Source organism: Idiotropiscis lumnitzeri, chromosome 17 (genome assembly GCF_059441095.1).
Source record: "Idiotropiscis lumnitzeri isolate Australia: NSW breed Sydney's pygmy pipehorse chromosome 17, RoL_Ilum_1.0, whole genome shotgun sequence".
NCBI lineage: Eukaryota > Metazoa > Chordata > Actinopteri > Syngnathiformes > Syngnathidae > Idiotropiscis > Idiotropiscis lumnitzeri.
The window spans coordinates 675062-689356 of NC_142407.1; the positions used below are offsets into that span (position 1 = coordinate 675062).

The following is a 14295-nucleotide window of genomic DNA, read 5'->3' on the forward strand; positions in this document are numbered from 1 at the left end:
CCAAGCGGCCCCTAAGTTTAACCGAATGGAAGCTCCGGAGGAGGCGGGCATGCTCGCGTCACAGTAAGCCGAAGAGGAGCACCTTCCCCGGGTACGGGCGGTGCCAAGCGGCCCCTAAGTTTAACCGAATGGAAGCTCCGGGGGAGGAGGGCGGGCGTGTGTCACAGTTAAGCCGAATTGGAACACCTCTTCCGCCCGGACACGAACGGAGCGCGAAGCTGTCAGTTATGAATGAATAAATGAATAAATAAATAAATAATTAAAGAATGCCACCTTTCATTTCACAGGGAACACCGGACGGCGTACCAGCAGGTAAAAGTCGGAGTAATTAAATAAATACAAAAAGAATGGCTGGGGAATAAAAAAATAATACGTTTTAATAATAATTTGGTTTTTTTGTTATAACATGAATTTCACTCTCTCTCTCTCTCCCCGTATATATATATATATATATATATATATATATTTATTATATATATTGTATTTTCTTTTAAGCATTTTTGAAGGTGCGCCGCTACTTCGCGGATTTTCAGTTTCCGCGGGTGGTCTCGGTCCCCATTAACCGCGATAACCGAGGGTTCACTGTACTCCATAAAATTTACAAAAAGCGAGGTGAAACACTCAACCAGGGCTGCTTTTTTGAACATTTCTCGAGGGCCATGGCGAGCCATTTCAAAAAAGCTGCACAACTAACGTATAAAATATTGATAAATTTGCTCTGCCTGATGTGTGTGTCAAGTTTCACGAGTTGTCGTTCATATTTAGAACCTCATAATCAGCGTTGTTTTATTGCCAAACAGTGCAATGCCACTCCCACAACTTTTCACGAAAAAGGATGAATTTCGTATTGTGACATCCTCATGGCCGAAACAGTCCTCCGAGCATATATGAGGGTGACCTTGTTGAGTTGCACGGAGAAAAACATCCAAGAAAATAACTTGTATTAGCTTTTACCAGTTGGGGGCGCTACTACTACAATGAAAAATAAGTTGGTAGATGTCTTCAGGGCTGAAGTATCCTCAAATGTGTACAACTTCGAGAAGATAGGATCATCTGAGTCATGTTGCCGGAGCTTTTGTTGCCACAAAGTACAATCGGACTTTTCAGCACCGTAATAGCCACGCCTTTTGCCAAAACGTCACAAAACTCTGAAAAAGCTGAGTGAGCCTCAAACCAGACATACACATTCACTGACAAATATCCTGTGACACCAGATATATTAGAAGTCTTGTCTAATCAGCACACGTCTATCTAACTGCAATTTTAACATCTCGAGACACGACAGGATGAGTACACGATACGCATACCTCCATTTCTGAGTCTGTAAAGCCTGGAGGAGGCTGCTTCGATGTTTTAGTAGCATCATAAATTTATTGAATTAATTATATTTGAGGTTGGATTAGATTTTTACACATTTTAAGCCTTAGCCACCCAAAACAAAACATAAGCTCATGAATGAAATAAAACTAATTAATTTCGCCCATGCCAATTAATCTTCTGTAGACACGTGTTGTGACCAGTGTTGTTTTTGGCAGGCATTTTAGATTTTGTCCAAGTCATTTGGACAAAGTGCTGATTTGTTTACATCACATTTAGTCATCCCAATTCGTTATAGTTTTAGTCCAGTTTTAGTCAACGAAAACTAAAAAAAGGGTTTTAGTCCAGTTTTAATCGACGGAAACGCAAAAAAAGTTTTACCCTAGTTTTCGTCAATTTATTCACAAAGGTTTTAGTCCAAGCGGCACGGTGGCCCAACTGGTTAGCAGGATGGCCTCACAATATTGAGGTCGTAGGTACGATTCTGGCTCCGGCCTTCCTGCGTGGGTTTCCTCTGGGTAATTCGGTTTCCTCCCATATTCTTAAAACATGCATGGCAAGTTGCTTGGACACTCTAATTGCCCCTAGGCATGAGTGTGAGCGTGGATGGTTGTTCGTCTATGTATGCCCTGCGATTGGCTGGACACCAATTCAAGGGTGTACCTCGCCTACTGCCGAAGACAGCTGGGATCGGCTCCAACACCCCCCGCGACCCTAGTGAGGAGAAGCGGTACAGATAACGGATGGATGGATGGATGGGTTTAAGTCCATTTGAGTTAAAACAAGGCATTCAAGGTTTCCACCCAATAACAAAGACTTTTGGATGGACTACAAAGGATTCTTCATTACAAACAGAAAAAAGTGGCAACAGTGGAATCAATGCTCACTGCTCCAAAATAAGCAGAGAAGCAAAACATTTTGTTGGGCAACTGTTGTGGCTTTATTTCACTAAAAGCAACATAAAATAATTTATGAACCACATGCTAACAATTTTGTCTCGTCAACGAAAAAAATTCATGTACATCACGTCATGTTTTCGTCATAAAAGAACCTCGTTTAGCTTGTCATCGTCATTAAAAAAGGGGCGTTAACGAAGTATTTTCGTCATAGTCATCAGTGACGAAAACAACACTGGTTGTGACTGATATTTCAGTCCCAGGTTGTCTCCTGAACACCACCAATTGGGCAAGGGAGCGCAGGAAAGCCTGGGGTCTTCTATTTTTACAGTATAGAAAGGCTAAATATCAAATTGAAACAGTGTTTTATATCATGAATATACAGGGTTGGTGCTGGTTCTGGTAGGGAAACCACAACATAAAGATGTCCTTAATTAGTCCCACAATGGGGATATTTGCAATATGGCATATGATGGCCTAACAGGGCCACCGCCCAGAAAAGAGTAACGCAGAACTTTGTAATACTGTCACTCCCTGACCAGTTCGTTGTTCCTGAAGAGCCAAACTTTGACTCAGACCCACAAATTTGAATTACAGATAGTGGACAATGGAGAACTCCCCCAGTCAGTCAGCATGTTCAACTTCCATAGAAACCTCAACATACATTTATTAGATTGCCAAACTAATTGGAAACTACATCACCAGAACACCACAAGTGGGCTCTGTTATTGTACTTAAAGATGCATCTTACAAACCTGTGTTCTCCAAGGCCAGCTGGTCCATAGTCTTAAGTTATTTCTTCGCCAACATCAATGTCTCGGAGCGCAAACAGACAGAGGTGTGGTCTGTCCTCTGTTGTCTTCTTCTTCATTTTACAGTTGGGGTGCATGTGGTCATCATTAACCAGTCTTCCCAGACTGCCATCTTCTTGAGCGGCATCAACACTTAAAATAGATTTAAAAAAAAAACAAAACAATTATTCAATCAATGTCAGAAATTAATCTTTGAGACAATCTTGTGTACACAAAACATAAAAATAGGAAATCCACAATTTTTAAATCTTCTAAATCAAATCATACAAGAAATTTCTATTGGAATCAGACCCTATTAACAGCTTGTCTTTGAGACTTCATGGTCTATATTTTCATTTGTACAGATTCAACGCATGAATAAAAGTAATTACCGTATTTTCGCAGTCATAAGCAAACAAAGCGCCCTGTCAGTCGATGCGTCCATTAAATGGACAAAGTACCACTCACGTCCATCAGCCCTTGTCATCAACGAGCTGTTGGAAGTGCATGTTAGCACACCCTGCTGGGCAAAGAGTGAGTTGTCCATGCTTACAATCGACCGTGACAAATACACCATCTGACTATAATGTTTGGGTGATGGTGTTGGAAAAAGCTGGACAAAGGGCAGCTGTCCACAATGTTTTAGTCTGTCTTATCATTTATGTTATTGCAAGCAAGAAACGTCCCAGGTTTAGACAACAGACAAAAAGTCCAAAGCATAACAGCACATCTCTTTAAACAGCCATGCAAATCTCTCTAAACAGCTATGGGATTGTGGGTCTCTGCTCCCAGAATGCATTGCTTGAATTAGCTAAGGCTGAGTGGCTTTTGTATTATTTTCATTTTTTTTGGGTATATTGATGGCATGAGAGATACATGTTTGTGTTAATCTTATTTCTATGTTTCATTGTTTGCTTGTATGATGAGTTTTTTATTTTTTGTGTGTGGTGAGCAGCCAAGTCCCTCCCCTGACGTTGCTTTGTAGGCTATTGCCAATGCACCTAATATTGGCCTGAGCCATTGTCAGCTATTGTCAATAGAGACTTGGCGTCTGCTGCAACAATGGGGTGATTGCTCATGTTATTGGGGCATAGTAGGCTGCTATCGGCTGTGTCAGTGTGGGCAGCTCTGCCAAGTTCATGCTATGCTAACAGCAGCTGTGCTATCGTCTTGTCAGGCGGTGCGTCCAGTATATGTTACAAAGACAGAAATAGCGGCCTCAACAGGTGTTGCGCCCTTTGACACGGCGCGTCTTTTGGGTGCGAAAATACGGTATACATTTTTGCTTAGAGAATGATTTTTCCCCTAACACTTATGGGATGAGTATGTGTTTATTTTTTTAAATAAAAACAAAAATAAGATAACATCTCAATCTTTGCCTCACCTCCAAGTTTTTTCTTGCCGGCGGAAGTCAAACAAAAAGACAGTGCCTCTTCCATCCATCTTGCTGCGTTGAGATTTATCAGAATCTATCAATTTTCCTCTGTACTCCATAATAAAGAATAAAGTCGTCTTTCCTGAAAGGGGCCTTGGTAAATACTCCTCGACCTAGTTAACAGGGAAATCAAGATAGCTTCGTCATATTTTTAAGCACACAAATAAGGAGTCATCATATTCATTTGGGCCACTATACTAATGTAGGGTGGTTTGAAACATTGCTTCTTGTGAGGGATAGAGCAGAGCCCTTCTTTATGATTTTAAAGGAACAGACCAGCCAAAATTCATTTTCCAGCATTGCATTAGCCAGTATGTATTAGGACTGAAAGTACAAATGTCAATGGCACCTGGTTACGTAAAAAAAAAACTTTAAGATTATTTAGTTTCATAACAATGACATACACTGTATACACAGTCATATTGGATCGCGTCACGTGATCTCTGTGACGTATAACGTGCTTTACACTAGACTATCAATATCGGACTTGTTCACCGGTCTATTGTGGTATAAAAATGCCGGAGGGCGTCATCAAGTACAGCCTTAATTTAGATAGAACTCCTACCATCAGGTTTCACGCTCACTGAAATAACTTGAAACTGACAAAAGAAAAGGTCAAGACACTCTTAATGTAAAATAACCACTTAAAAAACGATGTCAGCTTGGTTATCAGAAAACAATAATATATCTTAGCAAAAGCGTTAACATCATACCTTTAAATGAGTTTATATACTTCGCTTCTAACTCTGCAGTCTTGTCCAGACCCTTGACTGCATGTTCAATAGTATCCTGCTTTGGGGACTTCCTGCATCTCAGGGAAGGCATTGTTTATTCTATAAAGAAAAAAGACAGTTTTGTGTTGAGAATTATTAATACTATAGGCTAAATGGAGTTTTAACAATATCAGTGTAAGAAAAATAAATTATAAATTAAAAAAATATCAATCCCTCCATCCCAATTAACGATTTCAACCATAATAGTTTATATTGAAGTTTAAACAACAGACAGACAGATTTATGCAGTGTGACTACAAAAATCTTACCAAAATTGCATTCACAGTAACCTTTGCTTTAAGAATCATGTAATTAACCAGTGAACATCGTGTCTTACACAAAAATTAAGGACAGAAATTATCATGGTACTTGCATTCTGTTGTTCTATAACAAAAGTGCAAGCTGTTAGCTCCGCAAAGCTAACGCAACAAGCTAGCGTCCCTCGTGCTCACATTCAATGCAAACCTGACCACCGGATGAAAATACGCGTCGGTTTAGTTCTTTAAATGAGTAAAAGCACCATGCCGTTTTATAATTATTCAATGCTTAACTGGAGCTCGTCAATTATGTCGATGTAGGAGCACATGTTTGCTAGGCCAGTGTTGTAGGCCCACATCCATGGTGCTACTTTGTATAGTGTTTTCCACACAACTATCTCTAACCATGAACAAATGCACTCGAGGCATGTTTTGAATAAAAACAAACGAAAAACACTTACCTCTCCGTTTCAACAGCAGTTCGAACTTCGAAGTGGTGATATTCTCCAGCGTTAAGCACCTGCTCGAACTGCGAATAGGTCAAATTCAACAGCGTCTTTTTTCTGTCTTAATAAGGACGCGATGAGAGGAGGAGCGCTTGCCTTTTCGTCAGCACGCCCCGCGCGGGTGGTGCTGCTTTATCACTCTCTATCTGTGCCCGCCCGCCGGCATGTCGATAGAAAAATAATATTCCTTCAAACATTACTTTCATCTTCTTAACGTTTTGTAGTGAATTTAACAGGTTCACCACTTTTTTCAAATACACCAATGGAAAACAGGTCTTAATTGAGGAAACATACAAAGAGCGTCTCACAAACACCTTATGATGAGCAATGTAATTTGATCACGTTTTTTGTCACTGCCTGGACGTCGGTTCACTGGCCTGGTGGCAGTGGCTTGTAGACACTGTCACTGAGTGGGAACGGATCTCAAGGTGGGTCAAACTAACCCAAGCAGTGGATCGGTCCGTTTTTTAAATTTATTAATTTTTTTATTTTATGTATTTATTTATTATTTAATACAAGGGCTTCGGCTCACTACCAGTGGGCGGGACCAAAGAATTTGGGTTTCCTTTGAGCTAGGAGGCAGTCAAAGGCAGTCCAATCCCCGGCAACATAAAGCGCCTAGCTCTGGGGACATGGAATGTCATTTCTCTGGTAGGGAATGAACCCGAGCTGGTGTGTGACTAGACCAGTGGTTCTCAATTATTTCCTGTCATGCCCCCCCTACCAAGAAGAAAACAATTCGCACCCCCCCCCACCACAATTTTTTTTTACATTTCGTACTAATGTACATGTTCTTTGCATATTAATGTTAGATTGTCAATAAAATATCTTACCTTAACAAAGCTAAATTGATAAAAAAATATATCATTTTGAGAACGACTATTGTGAGGATCTCGAAACTCAGTACTCTGTGGTGCTAATATTGATGAGATGATAAATATGTTGAAGCCACAGAACAAAAAGATTAGATATTGTTTGGAAATGAATGACGTACATAACAAAGGAATATCAGCCTTGATTGGAGTACATTACTGCATTTAAATTTTTAATAAAAATGAAACAATTATTGATGTTATGACCACTATGAAGAATTTAAAAAAACAATATATAGGGATAATTATAGTTTTCATTTTGTTATGTTTAGTCTGTTCATGTTGCATTATTTTTATGACAAAGATGATGGTTAATCGTAGGTTTGTTGCCCAAATGTACCGTTACAACCTGATTAATGTTGAGAATGACGAACTCAAACTGGACACTAAAACGTAAAAACACATGGACTTCTTGCCCCTGTCCACACACGTGCACACACACACACACCATACACGAAGATCCGGGAGGTAAGGACGGCTGTCCTCTCCTACAACGAGGCAAGGGCCTCCACCAAGTCACCCCAGGGACAAGTTTTATTCCCTGATGGTCATCAAATTATGAGGATCTCATTCTACGCCGGAAGGGAGGAGGGGAATTTTTCCCTAATGTGAGGTTTTCGCTCCTCCACTGATGATCACACTGTTGTATGATTTCATTATGATGATCTTGTGGCAGTTGAAATGAGCACACACGACTGACAGTGAACACGTCTTTATTCCAAGACTGCCAACAACAGAATAACACACAATCACAAATTCGCGCCAACAAACATTAACATGAATACGCCCCCAAACGGGATGCCTGCTGGGTGAGAGGCATGGTCCTAATGTCCGCCACACAGCCCCCCCCCGAACACCCAGAAGGTCGCTCAGAACAAAAACCTCACAGGGGGCTTCACCGGCCTGCCACAACGACTACGCAGGCCATCCTTTAGTGGTGCAGTTGAAACCCGGTGGGCAGGGGGGTCAGGCGAGACAGGAGCGGGAGCACGACACACAACGTCGTCGCGCGGAAGTGAGGGCGTGGACTTTGGAGGGCGACCGCGGCGAGGGACGTGGGCCGGCAACAGCACATCGCCTGCAACCAAATGAGCTGGTTTTAGCCTATCTACCGAGACGCACTCCCTTCGCCCACCCATATCAAGCACAAAACTCTTATCGCCGCGCTCCAGCACCCTAAACGGGCCGTCATACGGTGGCTGCAAGGGCGAGCGGTGGGCATCGTGGCGCACAAAAACAAAACGGGCTGACATAAGCGCGGACGGCACGAATACCTTGGGAACACAGTGGTGAACCGGTGCAGGGCTCAGGGGCCCCCCCGACAAAAAGGAAAAGGGCGGAGCGTCCAAACCGTCTGGCAGAAATTCACCAGGTACGCGAAGCGGCTGACCGAGCACCAACTCAGCAGGAGCGGCGTTAAGATCCTCCTTCGGCGCTGAACGTAAGCCGAGCAAAATCCATGGCAGACGGTCGACCCAGTTACCGTCCGATAACGCAGCTCGCAGCGCAGCTTTAAGTGACCGGTGAAAACGTTCGCACAAACCGTTAGCCTGCGGATGGTAGGCAGTAGTGCGGTGCACGCGCACACCCAACGATACTGCCAAGGCTGACCAGAGCTCAGATACAAACTGGGGGCCCCTGTCCGAGGTGATATCGGACGGCGTGCCAAAACGCGCGACCCAGGACGACAGAAACGCACGGGCTATATCCACCGAGGTCGTGGAGGACAGAGGAACCGCCTCTGGCCACCTAGTCGTCCGGTCCACCATAGTGAGTAGGTGAGTAAAACCTTGCGAAGGGGGAAGGGGACCTACCAAGTCCACATGCACATGGTCGAACCTCCTGGCCGGAATCGGAAAAGGTTCAAGGCTCGACCTGGTGTGTCGGTGGACTTTGGCACGCTGACATGCTACACAGGCCGCTGCCCACATCCTGACGTCCTTACGAAGCCCGGGCCAGACAAACTTTGCCCCAACCAGCTTGACCGATGCACGGACGCCAGGGTGTGACAGGGAGTGGATCGAATCAAAAATCCGGCGACGCCATTCCAACGGAACTACAGGACGAGGGCGGCCCGTGGACACATCGCAGAGGAGAGCAGTGCCACCGCCCCGCAACACCACCTCCTCAAGCTTAAGAGCCGTACTCACTGCCTTGAGGTTGCGGATGTCAGGATCGACGGACTGGTCGGCAGCCATTTCCGAAAAATCAACCCCGAGCTGGACTGGACACACGATCGCGCGCGATAAACAATCAGCTACAGGGTTACACTTACCGGCCACGTGCCGAACGTCCGTCGTAAACTCTGAAACGGCCGCCAAGTGCCGCTGCTGACGGGCCGACCATGGTTCAGTAACCTTTGACATCGCAAACGTAAGTGGCTTATGATCCACGTAAGCCGTGAAACGGCGTCCTTCAAGAAGGAAGCGAAAGTGGCGCGTCGCAAGGTACAAAGCCAACAACTCTCGGTCGAAAAAACTATACTTGCGTTCGTTATCCCGCAGCTTACGACTGAAAAACGCAAGAGGCTGCCACACATTTGCCACGAGCTGCTCAACCACTGCCCCAACAGCTATATCAGAAGCATCTGTAGTTAAGGCAACTTGCGCAGTCGCAATCGGGTGGACCAGGAGAGTCGCACTCGCCAGGGCGTCCTTAGTTTGTCGAAAAGCCTGTTCCCGCGGTGCAGACCACTCGACAGTATCATCAGCTTTCTTATTTTTCAAGGCATTGTAAAGAGGATGCAGGAGGTGGGCCGCACGCGGGAGAAACCGGTTATAAAAATTAACCATGCCCAAAAACTCCTGCAGCGCCTTAATTGAGGCCGGGCGGGGGAAATCCACCACTGCCTTCACCTTGGCGGGCAAGGGGACCGCGCCCTGTGCTGAAATCCGGTGGCCTAAGAAATCAATCTCAGCCAGACCAAATTGACATTTCGCTGGGTTAACGATCAGACCATGCGAATCAAGACGCTTGAAAACCTCTGTTAAGTGCGACAGATGTTCCTCTGGTGAAGGACTGGCCACCAGAATATCGTCAAGATAAACAAACACAAAGTCGAGGTTGCGCAACACAGAGTCCATCAATCTTTGAAAAGTCTGTGCTGCCCCCTTCAGTCCAAAAGGCATGCGCAAGAATTCAAAAAGACCGAACGGGGTTATCACCGCGGTTTTGGGCACATCTTCCGCCTGCACAGGCACCTGGTGGTAACCACGGACCAAGTCCACTTTTGAAAAAATGGTGGTGCCCGCCAAACGGGTGGAAAAGTCTTGAATGTGTGGAATGGGGTAACGGTCATGCGTAGTCACATTGTTAAGGCGACGAAAATCACCACAAGGCCGCCAGGAACCATCCCTTTTAGGCACCATGTGTAAAGGCGAGGCCCACGGACTGTTAGAACGCCTCACAATCCCCAAACGCTCCATTGTAGCAAACTCCCCTTTTGCTATCGCTAATTTGGCCGCGTCAAGGCGACGCGCGCGAGCAAAAACTGGCGGGCCGACCGTGGGTATGAAATGCTCCACCCCGTGTTTAGTGCATGCGGTGGAAAAGGCTGGAGTCGTTAGGGAGGGAAAGTCTGTCAGCAGGCGCTGATAAATGTCACCCGATGCCAAATAATTCGCATGCGTTAATGGCCCGAGTCCCCCAGCCTCACACGGAAAAGTAGCAAAAGAAACAGCGTCAATCAAACGGCGGTTTGCGACATCAACGAGCAGTCCATGTGCACACAGAAAATCCGCGCCGATAATGGGAACCGTGATTGCGGCAACAAGAAAGTTCCACTGGAAATCACGTCCATGGAAGCACAGAGTCACCGACCTGGAACCAAAGCTGATGATGGGCGAGCCGTTAGCCGCACACAGGGGTGGTCCGCAAACGCCGCCCGCCTTGTCCACGGCGGAGGGTGTAAGCAGGCTGACTTGCGACCCGCAGTCCACCAGGAAACGTCTTCCAGAGGACGAGTCCGTAAGGAAAAGCAGCTCGCTCTCTTTGCCGGCGCCCACAGCCACTACTGAACGCCGGCGTTGGAGTTTCCCGGAGCTTCGTAGGTGCAGGGGGGAACACAACGCCGAGCCCTGGCGCCAAACCGCTGATGAAAGAAGCAGAGAACCTTCCCACGACGCTTTCGAACGACCACCGCGGCCACCGTTGACGGATCCACGTCTGGTGTCGTCCCAAGGGTGGAATCGGCCGCCACACTTTGCACGGCGAACCGTCTCGTAGCCAGCAGAACTCGATCCGCTTCCTCAGCCAAACCTCGATGATCGCCGGTCGCCAGACAAGCGGAGTTAGCCAACACCGCGCGCACCGGAGATGGTAGCTGTCGCAGGAAAATGTGCAGGAAAATAAAACCGCCCTCATCCGAACCCAAGAGCGACAGCATATTGTCCATGAGATCCACCGCCGTGCCATCGCCCAAACCGGGCAGGGAAAGGAGCCTATCTGCCCTCTCTGAGTCCGACAAACAGAACCTCCTCAGCAGAAGCTGTTTGAGCGCGTCGTATTTCCCGCCATGTGGAGGTGCTCGCAATAGCTGCATAACACGACGTGTAGTCAGTTGGTCGAGGGACGCCACGACCATGTAGTACTTCGGGTCATCGGAGGTGATTCCACGAAGGTGGAAAAGCGCTTCCACATGCTGGAACCACGAAGCCGGATCGCTCTGCCAGAACTCCGGTAGCCTCACGGTAGCGGTGACGGCTGCAAGATGAGGGAGTTGGGGCGGCATGGCCGAGGAAGACACCTCTTCATCTACGACTTGAAACATACTCAGCGTCGGGGTCACCAATGTGGCAGTTGAAATGAGCACACACGACTGACAGTGAACACGTCTTTATTCCAAGACTGCCAACAACAGAATAACACACAATCACAAATTCGCGCCAACAAACATTAACATGAATACGCCCCCAAACGGGATGCCTGCTGGGTGAGAGGCATGGTCCTAATGTCCGCCACAATCTGTCTTAAAGCCGTAAGGACATGATTTTTAAATCCACAACAGGGGGGAAATGTAAGATGGGCTGAGGATAGGTAATCAGTTTGTGTATTCATAATCATGTTTTTATACACTCATTAATGTTTAACACACACAGAGACACTTACTTGTTATTTTAACACACACACACACAGACACCCCATCCTGAAGATGTGTTTAGTTAAACTGACCTTGGGTTATGATTTTCTGCCTGCTGGAGTCCCTGGTGATTAGTTATTGATGCTTTAGTTAAACTGACCTTTATACCGTGAGTTATTGATGTTTTCTGTCTCTTGGTGATTAGTTGTTGATGCTTTTCTGTCTTCTGGTGATTAGTTATTGATGAGTTAGTTTCAATAAAAAGGCAGAACGGAGGGTGAGAGTCAGAGGGTGTGCGGGATTGAACTGGCAAGACGGCTGTTTCGCCTCCTGGCTCCCTCACCCATTCTGAATGGCACAAAACGAAAACTTTAGTAAGTTATTTCAGTCTAAAAAAGGCGTCAGGGCATTTTTAAACCGGACAGTAAGTCGTCACTGTCTTGGTTCCTTTTTGTGCCTTGACCCATCCCGGAATTATTGAAAGGATGCAGTCCTATTTACAGGCCCCAGTGACACCCCAGGTTTCTGTTGTTTGTACGAGGGCGCTTAATAGGTACTGCTATTCACAATCGTCTTAGGCTGTTTCTTTGCAGAAGTTTATGGACAATGTGTAGTGCTGTAGGATGCAGTCTAGAGCATTCTTGACATTGAAGCTTTTGTTTCCAGCAACTGCTAATGCGACCGTGCATCAAACATGCAAAACACAGACCCTTGCTCCTCAAGAAGTCAATCTTATCCTTGTGATGCTTTCTCCTAAATTCCTTACAAATTGTGAGACTGTTGCTCTCCATTACAATTAGCACATGGTTTGGCAATAGCATCCACTGAAACAGGTTCTGCCTTTGGCGTGGTGGTTTTGTTGTTTTCCATCTTGGCGGGCACAATGACTGTTGTGAAGACTTTCTTTGATTTTGGTGTTTCTGTGTGTTGTGATTTTGTTTTCTGTTTTATAGAATCTTTCGTGCTTGTCAACAAAGTCAACAAAATCCTTAAACTTCACTCTTCTATTTGTTCTTTCTTGGAGATTGCAGGCAAATTTTCTCCAAGATTCTATAAGTCTGTATGGAAGTTTGTTTGCCAATGCCTTTATATTAGCCATGTTGTCCAAGTCCTCCATGTAATTAACATCTGCCATTATGTTCAAACAGCCCATAAGGAATAATGTGAAAGACTGAAGTGCAACACCATCTTCAGACTTGATTGTTGGCCAATCCATGGCTTCCTTTAAATATGCTTCTGCTATCATGAAGTCATCACCATAAAACTCCTTCAAGATTTGTTTTGCTTTGGTATATCCTGTCAGAGGTTCCATATGGATGCAGCTCTTCACCAACTCATGTGGTTGTTCACTAGTATACTGCAGCTAAAATTGAAGATGATCACGGTTATCACTTGTACGGCCTTCAATCCCATGTTCAATGGCACCTATACAGGTTTTATAATGCAGAGGGTCGCCTTTAAACGTAGGAATGGAAAGTTCGGGAAGTAGCGATGCTTTTTGACTCTTTGCTAAGTATTCTGCGACACTGGCTTGCTGTGAGATTGCTTGGCAAAGGCCATCAAGCACATGTCCCTGTTGTTCTCTACTTTCTGTCTGATGTGGAAATCTAGCCATTGGAATAGTCGAAGTGGGAGCATTTCAGGTCAACACTGCTTGTTGCTCTGATAGGCTGTGATGGTAATTGAATGTTTTTCCTTGTTTAAATTGTAACACACTCATCAGGAATGTGGATACCATCCTCCTGGGTATTTTCATATCTTCTCAAGACATCCAATTTAGCATCAGACTCAGGGAGTGCCGTTTGCATTGCATGCATTTGCTTCTTTGCCTTAATTGCAGCTTCTTCTTGCTCAAGTGCCAACCTTTGTTGTAAATCAGCAGCCTTTGCCTTTAAACATGCTCGTTCCATTTGAGCCTTTAATTTAATTGAAGACGTTGACAGAAGTGAGCTTCTGTCTGTTAGATTCTTTACTTCTACTTCTATGGGTGTAGTTAGTTGATGCAGATCTACTATCATCAGGTGATATTTGTTTATTGCATCCTTCCTCTGCACGTTTCAAAACGTCCTTCTTCCATTGCTCACATTTCCATTAATTACATTTTTTGGATCAAACCAGTTATTTTGGTCATCGGCAAAATCCTCTTCAGTCTTTAAATTTTGCACACCGGAATTGAGGTCCACAAATTCTTGCTCCATGCCGCTAAAGCAAACACGAAGCTCAGTTTTTTACAGCGTCAACATTTGCATCATCCTCCATCAATTGTTCAATTTGACGTTGCATGGAGGTCAATTGAGCAAATTTGCACCTGCGTGCCTGCATCCGTTTAGGCTTGTGATCTTCTACAGCTTTTCTCCGTCATTTTTAATGT

General features: G+C 45.1%; 1 long non-coding RNA gene across 1 annotated transcript; it reads right to left on the reverse strand.

Annotated features, from left to right (window-relative positions):
• Positions 1–2983: 2983 nt before the first annotated feature.
• On the reverse strand, positions 2984–6067 carry LOC148319677 (uncharacterized). The gene is made up of 4 exons (XR_015839558.1): positions 5931–6067; positions 5153–5272; positions 4389–4552; positions 2984–3157 (listed from the first exon to the last, which is right to left on the reverse strand). It is a non-coding gene; the product is annotated as an uncharacterized LOC148319677 (long non-coding RNA).
• Positions 6068–14295: the final 8228 nt, after the last annotated feature.